Source organism: Mustela nivalis, assembly GCF_964662115.1.
Source record: "Mustela nivalis genome assembly, chromosome: 4".
In the NCBI taxonomy this organism is placed as follows: domain Eukaryota; kingdom Metazoa; phylum Chordata; class Mammalia; order Carnivora; family Mustelidae; genus Mustela; species Mustela nivalis.
In genome coordinates this window covers 147,123,347-147,133,622 of record NC_139023.1, presented here as the reverse complement: position 1 = coordinate 147,133,622, position 10,276 = coordinate 147,123,347, and the positions used below count along the sequence as shown (strand labels likewise).

General features: G+C 46.6%; 1 pseudogene across 1 annotated transcript; it reads right to left on the bottom strand.

Moving 5' to 3' along the window:
* Positions 1-406: 406 nt before the first annotated feature.
* LOC309863962 (large ribosomal subunit protein eL21 pseudogene) lies at positions 407-873 on the bottom strand (annotated as a pseudogene). The gene has a single exon. The product of its transcript is annotated as a large ribosomal subunit protein eL21 pseudogene (transcript).
* Between the last annotated feature and the right edge of the window lie 9,403 nt (positions 874-10,276).

The following is a 10,276-nucleotide window of genomic DNA, read 5'->3' as shown; positions in this document are numbered from 1 at the left end:
TGGTGTTTTGAAGGAATTTTACAGATGTAATTCAAGTCCATATTTGGTTGTCTCTAAGTTAATAAAAAGGACATTATTACAAGTGGGCCTGACTTTATCATTTGGAAGCCTTTAAAAGAGGGCTCACACCTCTCAGAGCTCATAGACTCCAAACAACAGTTGGGTCTGAAATTACTCTTCTTTGTTCTTTCTCTCCTCCCTTCCAGTCTGCTGTGATCTCTCCTTTCCGACTGTCTGCAGTATGGACTTCCGGCTCTCTTAGCCAGTTCCTATAATTATGTAAACCCTCTTCTAATAAATCCACACACACACACACACACACACACACACACACACACACACACCCTTTTTGTTTTTTACAGTCTTGAGAGGTTTTTGTTTGTTTGCTTGTTTATTTTTGCACTTTTCATGCTATGAATTCATGGGGAATGGGTTCCAGCAGCTTAGGCTCCTCTCTCAAGTTCTCATAAAGTGTGCTGCTCTGGGTGGAGCTGGCTGGTGCTTCAGTTGAGCCTAAATATCTTTCTCTTTGGCTTCCTTCTTTTTCTGATAATTTTCCTTCACACACTTTAGGAAGCTGTCTTGGCTCTTTGAGTACTTAGTATGCTCAATATGCATATTAATTCTCTTGACAAGAATCTTGCCCTTGTTTGTATACAACAATGCCAACAGCATGCTGGGTAACATTATAGTTTTGCCCTAGTAACATTTGTGGGGTATTCCTTTTTGAACAGTGCCCATTCCCTTAATATCTACAATATCACCTTTCTTGTAGATTCATAAGTGTGTGGCCACAGGAATGACTCCATGTTTCCTAAAAGGTTTAGAGAACTTACAGTGGGTGCCTCTCCTCTTTCTTTTTGTGTTGGTCATTTTGGCAAATTACTGGAAGATGGAGGTTCCAGCTGAAAGGCACACATACATATTTCTTACACACTGACACTTGAATGATGCAGGAGTTAGGGATACCAAGGATAGGGATAAAACTTTGACCCCCCCCCCAAATTTAACTACTAATAGCCAATTGTTGACTGGAAGTCTTACCAATAACATAAACAGTTGATTAACACTTATTTTATATATATGTTATACACTATATTCTTACAATAAAGTAAACTAAAGAAAAGAAAGCATTATTAAAAACATCATAAGAGGGCGCCTGGTTGGCTCAGTGGGTTAAGCCGCTGCCTTCAGCTCAGGTCATGATCTCAGGGTCCTGGGATCGAGTCCCGCATTGAGCTCTCTGCTCGGCGGGGAGCCTGCTTCCTCCTCTCTCTCTGCCTGCCTCTCTGCCTACTTGTGATCTTTGTCAAATAAATAAATAAAATCTTAAAAAAAAAAAAGGAGCCAAGTAGGGCTAATTCAGCCGTCTGGATTCAGCCTTCTGGAGTCTTGTGAATGGTTTCAGTACACAGAGGCTTCACTCTTTCAATTAGCATAACTCAGACAACTCCAAGCCCTGTGTGAGCTCTGGGAATGTTTGGTTTTAGAAACTGCACTTTTCTTTGCCTGGTGATGTGGAGTGTTTTTTATAGAGGCATAATTAAGTATTTAGCCAAAGATTCAAGGGGACACCATGCTTATATATGGAGCTCTTTTCTCTACACAGCTCGCTTCTCTCTAATACTCTGCCTGACAAATTCCAATACGCTGGCTCTCCTTCAACTCAATGCGACCACTGTCTCTGCTTGAGTCCCTCTTCCTTGCACCAACATCAAGAAAGTGTCTTTTGGAAGAAAGCCAGGGCAATCCTAGGGCTCATCTCATTTTTCTCCTATCAGGAATCACAGTTCTATACTGCCTACAGTCTAATGTCTGAACACATTTTTTTTTCATAATATTTATCCTGTTTATGGATGTTTACAGCAGGAAGGCAAGTCTGGTGTCATACTAGGTGTTACATCATGGACAAAAGTGTAAGTCCACCTCCTTGTTTGAAATTTATAAAAAACATCCAGTGCATTAAATACTGGTGGGAAAGAACCACTGAAGAGGAAGCTGAAGCTGGAGAAGAGGAGTGATTGAGGGTCAGGGTCTCTGACGAGTGGGGTTCTTTGCACACAAGGCCTTGGGGAGGAAGAAAGAGAGAGTTGAAGGCTCTATGATGAGGACCTATTTGGGTTGATGCTCAGTCAAAATATTAAGGCCAGAATGTCTTAGAGATTGTCCAGTCTAAAATCCCGCCTGTATAAAAGAAGAAATTTCAGCTGCAGAGTTTGTGACTTGCCCAAGGTCATGGTTTCTCTGAGTGGCAAAGGCAAAGGCAATACCTCTGTCTTTGTCTCTCCAGGCTTTCTTCCTAACTTACAGCCCTATTTTACAATGCTCTATAGGTCCCTTTTCTGCCACTCATGCCTTCCAGCCCCCCAATCCCCCTGCTTTTATTTGTGCACCAAGCCAAAAGGGGGAGCAGGGGGAGGCTTCAGTCAAGCTTGAAGATGTAGGCAACTTCAGGATGGACAAGTAACGAAAAGAAGAGTCTGGGGGAAAAAGCAGAACAAAATTACAATGGATGCATTTTTGTGGGACCAGAAAGGAAACTAAGCCACCTAGAGCAAAAGATTGTATCTGTGAAGACTGGAAATTAGGGACCAGAGCTTGGAGAACTAGGAATGCCAGGGGAAAAAATTAAGAGTTATTTCTTTCATTTATCCATTATTCAGTTTTTTAAATTTTATTGAGTGCTTACTATATGCACTGTCTTTGCTTGGAACCATGGACATTGGTAGCCATTAAGAGTCTGAGTGAAGGGAATAGAAAGATGAAACAGGTGACTCCTAGTAAGGACACAGTCAAAGCAGGTCCTCTGAGACATAACACATGCATTCATACTTGGTTGCTGTCCCTGAGACATTGCGCCTGACTGAAAATACAAGTGTGATCCTTATTCTCCTGAAGCGGGTTCATACACAGTGAGCCCTGTGTTAAGTTATGGAATGAGAGAGCAGAACTATTCCTGAGCTGAGTATCAGGAGACCTTGGTTTCCTGAGATCCAGGAGACCTTAGTGCTGCGTTCTGTCTCTCAGCCACAGTTCCCTAAGCCGTTGTCTTCTCTTAAAACAAAACAACAACAAAAAACCCCAAAAACATTAGAAACAGAAGGCCACCAGTTTTCTTTTTCTGGGCCAGAATAAGATTCATTAATGCATTCAGAAATACTTACTTCATGTCTTCATGCTAAGTACAGTCCCCGGGGCCGGGATACCAAGCAAAAGAAAAGAGCATCCCGACCTCAAGGAATCCCGTTATGGGATCTCACATACATTACATATATGGTAAAGGTGGGACTGTAGAAGAAACAAGGACAGAACTACTTGTGGGGACCAACCCTCCCTGAGCTGAATCACTCAGACCAACCTTGGCCTCCTTTTGCTGGGAACTGTGGATGGCTAGGCCTCCATCAGCAACTTCCCAGGTTGCTGTATCCAGTGAGAGAAAAGACCTTCAGACACGTCAAGACACAAACATATCATGTGAGGGCAGCCAGCCTGCCGGTGCCCCCTGAGGACCCCACGCTCTCCGAACGGGGTTATACAGCAGGATGATTTGAGGTTGACGTTTCTGAGTCTGACAAGTGGAGCTTCGGCAGCCCGAGGGAAGTCATTAGTTTGCTCAGGCAGCCACAACAAAGTACCACAGACTGGGCGTCCCAAACAACAGACGTGTATTTCTCCCAGCTCCGGAGGCTGGAAGGCCCACAACGAGACGCCAGCAGGCTGGGTTTCTCCTGAGGCCTCGCTCTCCAGCTTGCTGACGACCGTCTTCTCATCAGGTCCTCATGAGGCCTTTGCTCTGTGCTTGCACACCGCGGGTGTCTCTTCCGTGTGTTCCAATTTCCCATTCTTATAAGGACACCACTCAGATTGGATCGGTAGGCCCCTTCCCCCAATAGCCTCGTTGTAACTTCCTTGAAGGCCCCTCCCATTCTGAGGTCCTGGAAGTTGGGGCTCTGACATAAGATTGGGGGTGTGGGGCACCTCCACCGGGAACAGAAGTCAAGTCTGGGTCTCTCACTGCTTAGCACAAGGGGGGACAAGGGTGAGGACCAGGGGCCATGGGCAGCTCTCCTCTGAGGGGAAAGCACTGCCCACGTGCCATGACTGACAAAGAAACAAAAAAAAAAAAAAGGGAAACCAGCCGCTCCCAGGGCAGGCTTGAGGCTCAGAATGTGCGAACATGGCCCTTTTCCAAAATTAGAGAGCTCTGCAGATACTCTGTTGCTCTAAATAGCGCCTGTTGATGCCACTGTCAGCTTTATTCAGACCTCATCTTTTAACCCCTTGGTGACCACCAGCATGCCACCCCCCCCCCCACCAAGAGACACGTTGAGATGTACCCCTCCCGCCCAGCCTGCTGGCTCCAGGTGTCCAGACGCTCTCTCCTTGTCTCAGCAGATCTCATTTTCCATGCTGGCCATTACTCTCAAGAAGAGGAAGGCGGGGGTCTGGCACACCGAACAAGAAATTATTTCAAAGAAAGCCTGTTGCCATGGGAACCGGTTGTCAAATGCTTTTCTGCGAGGGAGGTGTCAAGAGTGGGACCCAGCAGCTTTTTGCCGAGGCCCTGCCTGCTTTTCTCCTTCGTTTGCAGCAAGAACAATGAATGATCGGAGAGGGGGCTGGGGAAGAAAGCACTCATCTGTCAGAAATTTCCTCCTGAAAGTGAGCCCAAGGGCTTAAGGTATGGCGGGCTCTAATGGAACCTTCGAAGGGCAGTGCTGAGGAGCAGGCCTGGGGAGGCGCTGGCAACAATGGGGATGGCGAAGTCGTGGGAAGCCACCTCAGATGCATCCGAAAATGTTCCCGCGGCTTTTCCTCTGTGCTCAGCCTGGGGCCAGGCTCCGTCAGGGATGCCAAGAGAGTGTCAAACCTAGACTGGAGCTTTGGAGAACCGGCGGTCTCCACGGGTCAGGGAACCCAAGCCTCTGAGAACACGAAGGCCCCAACCCCGCCCTCCACTGGGCCCAGGCACCCTACGTGGCCTCTCCATTCCAGACACTAGGCTTTTCCTCCACTGTCCCCGGAAACTCTATCTGGTTATATCTCTCTGCAGCCTTGTGTTTCCCATTTTGGGCTTAGGGACGCCTCAGAATCTGGAAAACAAGTGTGTAGGTGCAGTTTCAGAGGCAGGGGAAGAAATGCTTCCATTCAGGCTTTTTCTTCCTAAATTATCCAGAAATGGTTTCTGTCATCTGTCACTAAGAGCTTTTATGATTCGGGCATGAGGGGACACTGAATTACAGGAAGTGACTTTTTCTCACGAGGCAGCAGGAAATTTTACATCTGAAGAGACGGGATGAAACAAGTCCCACAGAGAAGTGCTAAAGTGAAACAGAATTTATTCTTATTTGTATTTTTTATTAAGTAAACTCAAAGTCACAACCCGGAGATCAAGAGTCCCATATTCTACCAACTGAGCCAGCCCGGTGTCCCTAAAGTGTAACAGTATTAATCATATACAAGGCCAATATTAATTGTAAGGAGGTCTAATAACTCCAATGTTCAAAGCAAATCTCTCCGAGCTTCTTTGAAAAAGGACGAGTGTGAATGGTCTGAGATACGCAGTACGATTCCCTCAGCTCCTGGCATCCCCAATTCACAGAGCCTGCATCCTCACCTAGATTTCCTTCTGACAGCTGGGCACGTGCTTGCTTCAATTAGAAGCCCCAGTGAACGAGGAAGAGTAAAGGTGGGTGTCAGGGTCGCATCGAGTACCCCCAAGACTCGTATGCTGAAGTGCTAGCTCCCAATACCTCAGGAAGTGACCTTATTTGGAAATAGGATCATTGCAGATAGAATTAGTTAGGAAGAGGTCATACCGGAGCAGGGTGGGCCCTTAATCCAGTATGCCTGGTGTCCTAATAAGAGGAGAAAGCACAGACATATGGGGAGACACAGAGGCTGAGACTGGAAAGATGCAGCCAAAAAGCATCCACTACTGTGGGAAACCACCAGAAGCGAGGGGAGAGGCATGGAACAGACTTCCTGATGACCCTCAGAAGGCACCAACCCCGCAGACACCTTGGTCTGGTATTTCCACCCTCCCCAACTGGGATACAATGAACGTCTATTGTTTCATGATGTCATTTATATGTGGAATTTAAGAAACAATACAGAGGAGCATAGGGGAGGGGAAGGAAAAAATAAAATAAGATGAAAACAGAGAGAGAGGGAAACCATGAGAGAGTCTTTTTTTGTTTGTTTTTCTATTTTTATTTATTTATTTATTTATTTTTAAATTTTTAATTTTTTCAGTGTTACAGTATTCATTATTTTTGCACCCAGTGCTCCATGCAATCTGTGAGTCTTAACTGTAGGAAACAAAGTGACAGTTGTTCGAGGGGAGGTGGGTGGGGGATGAGGTAACTGGGTGATGGGCATTAAGGAGGGCATATAATGGAATGAGCACTGGGTGTTGCATGCAACTGATGAATCACTATAATATGAAACACAATAAAATAAAATAATTATAAAATAAAATTTAAAAATTAAACTAAAATAAAATAATAAAATAAAAAATAAAATAATAAAATAAAAATAAAATAATAACATTAAAATAAAATAAAATAATAAAATTGAGTTAAAATACAATAAAATAAACATCTGTTTTTTAAGCCACTCAATTTGCAGTACCTTATTATGGCCCTATTGACCATCCTGTGCTCAATTAAATTCCTTAAGACCAGTGACACAGCCAGGAGATCCTCCTTTTTTGTTTGTTTGTTTGTTTATTTGTTTTTTTAAAGATTTTGTTTATTTATTTGACAGAGAGAGAGATAGATCATAAGCAGGCAGAGAGGCAGGCCGAGAGAGAGGAGGAAGCAGGCTTCCTGCTGAGCAGTGAGTCCGATGGGGGTCTCGATCCCAGGACCCTGGGATCATGACCTGAGCCAAAGGCAGAGGCTTTTACCCACTGGGCCTCCTTTGTTTATGCTTTGCTCAGCATCACCTCCCGCCCAACCCAGCTCACCTAGACTTTGGGATCCTGACTAACCCTTGAGTGTGTCCCCTCTGCCCTGGTTCAATGCTCCCTTGCGGACTCTCTTGTTTTTCACACTAGACTTCCTCGCCTGAGGACACTCATAAACAACTTCAGGGAGTTCAGGTCTCCTCCCCTAGCCTCTGTCCCTGGAAGCAGTGACCTTCCACAGGGAGTTCAGGCTGTAGGGTGTCTGCCCAGTTCCTCCCCAGCAAGGCCCAGGCTCCCCGCTGGCCAGCCGCCTAAGAAGGGAATGGTCACCAAAGTTTGTCTCAGCTGCCACATGTTCCCCGAGGGCCCCAGGCTGGCCCGGCTGGCCCCACCCCCCACTCCTAAGGCCAACTTAATTCTACTATCATTTGCCAGGAGAGCAGAGACATTTAATAAGCAGAACAGAGCAGTCATCTCATTGTGAAATGTCAGGCACTAGGACAGCTGGTAGGGGAGAGGTTTGGGGGCCAGAGATGTAGTCCAATCACACCTCACGGGAGGCTCCCTGTGCTGTCTCCTCAGACGGGGCAGCCCTGATCCCAACACCCTCCCTGGGACCAGAAGTGACTTCAATGCTCCTTTTGCTTTCTCTTAAAATTAATGACTTTGTCCATGCGGAGTTGAAGGCCTTATTAATAGATGGAGAACCGACACCAAGGGAAGTAGAACAGTGGGATTATTTAGGGAATTAGAGAAACATACGTGACCAACACAATTAAATTCCCAAGGCAGGAGAATATCAGCTTACTTTTGCTGGGTGGCTCTATCTTCGCAGCAGACTTTTCCACAAGGGTTTATTTTGTCAGATTCCCCCCGCCCCACCCAGGGACCTCATGCCCGCGCCTCTTCTTACAACAAAGAGAGCAGAGAGGACCTGAGGCAGGATGGGGGAGGAGGGCTAAAATGCAGAGAGCAGTCCACGTGTGGGGCCCCGCCAGGGGCTTGGGGGTACCACTTTGCTCAGGGGCCCGTGGAAGGAAAGTGCTGCCTGGTCTTCATGTTGGATCTCAGATAACCACTGCTCCAGGTGGTGGGCCAAGCCAACAGTTGGCAGTACATTGGAAGTGGAGGTTGGGGGCTGATCTTAGAACTAGAAAGGAAGGGACTGGTCGTTATTGATCTCTTCCCATGGGCCAAACACTGTGCCAGCAACTTTACAGAAAGTTTTATTTAACCTCATGGACATCTTTATGAGAGAGTCCCATTTTATAGATGAGGACACCAAGATCCACAGGTCACCCAGCTGGTAAACAACAGGGACAAAATTTGACCCAGATCCCTGACTCCGAGCCCAGAATCTATCCTCACAATACTAAAGCATTTGAGAAAAGGGCTAAAAGGTACTGGGAACACAGGGACTTAACGGTGGATTCCAATCCTTACTAGGAGGTCTAAAAAGAGAAAGACCATTTCCCCCCCCAACTACAGGACCAAAGTATTCAAGGGTCACCAGGGCAGGAAGCAAAGGGCAGACCACCTGATGGTCAGGTTATCACATGTGGGGCTGGAGTTGCTTGAATCCCTTCTGCCCTGGGTCTGGATTCAACTGCAATATCTATTTTCCTATTACTTGTCTTCCTTACTAAGTCGTGAGTTCCTTACGTGTTCTTTGTTGTACAGTACTGGGTGCTGGCCGGGTGCCCCATAAGTAACGATGGAATGAATGAATGAATGAATGAATGAATGAATGAGTCCTTCTCTGAGGGGCAGCACCACAAAGATGTCTAGATCCTGCAATGACTGTGCAGATATGATGTCAGTCCCCTGTAGAAAGATGCACTGTCCTAGCTCAAATTCTCTCCTAGGATTCTTTGTCCTTTTATGTGGGTTTGATAGGTATGAGTTTTAAAAACCCACACATTCTTGGTCTATAAAAATAAACACTGGTTTGGGGGGGAGGTGGTTCCTACATGCTGAAGACTGAATTAACTTGATTTTTCATTCCCTGTCTTTTGCATGTGTAGTGGGAGGGACTGTAAACAGTGTTAGAGAAGGATGCCCAGAACCCTCTCAGAAGCATCCAATCCATTGTTTATCCAAGGCCACAAAGAGCCCAGAATGCTAGCATCCTCCTTCTGAGTTGTTCCCATGGAAACCAGGCTTGTGCTGTGCATACAGAAGGGCAACTTCTCTCAGCTCTGGCTCCTGAGAGAATGTAGTGCCTGAGGTAGGAAACCGCAGACAAGCCACGAGCAGGGAAAAGCAAAAAGATTGCTGTTCGTTCTCCAACCAGAACATACGCTTTCCTCATCCCCCTTCCACCCCCCGCTTCCCTGGTACCCCATTGGGAACTGTCCCAGCCCTCAAGGACACTGACTGCAGACCTTCCCTGGGCTGAGTGATGGGTCAAACAAGCACCTGCTTATGAAGGCTAGAGTGTTAATTGCACCCTGTCATGTCAGAGGAGGGAAGGGATGGGGCCGAGGGGCAGAGAAGGAATTCTGCACAGGGCATTGTCTGAGGCATTGTGCAGCATGGACAGATGAGGGTCAGGTGTACTCAGGACAGGAGACAGGGAGGGAGACAATGGCCACCCCGCCATCCCCACCCACTTCTGCTCAGCCCACTGGTCTTTCAGGAATCCACTGGAGTTGCCATCTTGGTTTCTGATGCCAGCTCCACATCTGTTTCCGTACCACCTACTAGTTAGCTGTGTGACCTTGGGACATTGCATGACCTCTCTGAGGCTCTGTTTCCTTGCCTGTCACAGGAGGATGATAAGATCTGCTGCTTAAGTTTCTTGAAGTTCTTCTTCTTCTTTTTTTTTTTTTTTTTTTTTTTTTAAGAGAGACCTAGAGAGCATAAGCAGAAGGAGGAGCAGAGGGAGAGGGAGAAGCAGGCTGGATGTGGGGCTTGATCCCTGGGATCAAGACCTGAGCCAAGGGGAGATGCTTAACCATCTGAGTCACCCAGGTGCCCCAGTTTCTTGAGATTCAAAACAGAGTTGATACATAGGAGGTTCCCAGCACAGGACTGGGCACGAATGAGCATCCAACCAATGTCCATGTCCTCTTCCTGCTCTACCTGCATGCTAACATCCACTCTCAGGAAGACTGGAGTTCCTGCCTTTGAAATGTCTCTCAACATGCCCCTCTCCCCACCCTTCTCTGTCTCTATTTATAAGGAACAGGCATCTGCCAAGGAAGTGCTTAAGTGCAAATTAGAATCTCTTAAAGGATGTGGGGGTATCTTGTGGAATACTGAGATGGGAAACCCAGCCTAGGACAGGAATGTGGACTGAATGGTTCCTTGTCTTATTGTGTGGCAGGGTACCTGTCTCTCTCTGCTTCTTTGCTTGCCCTGCCA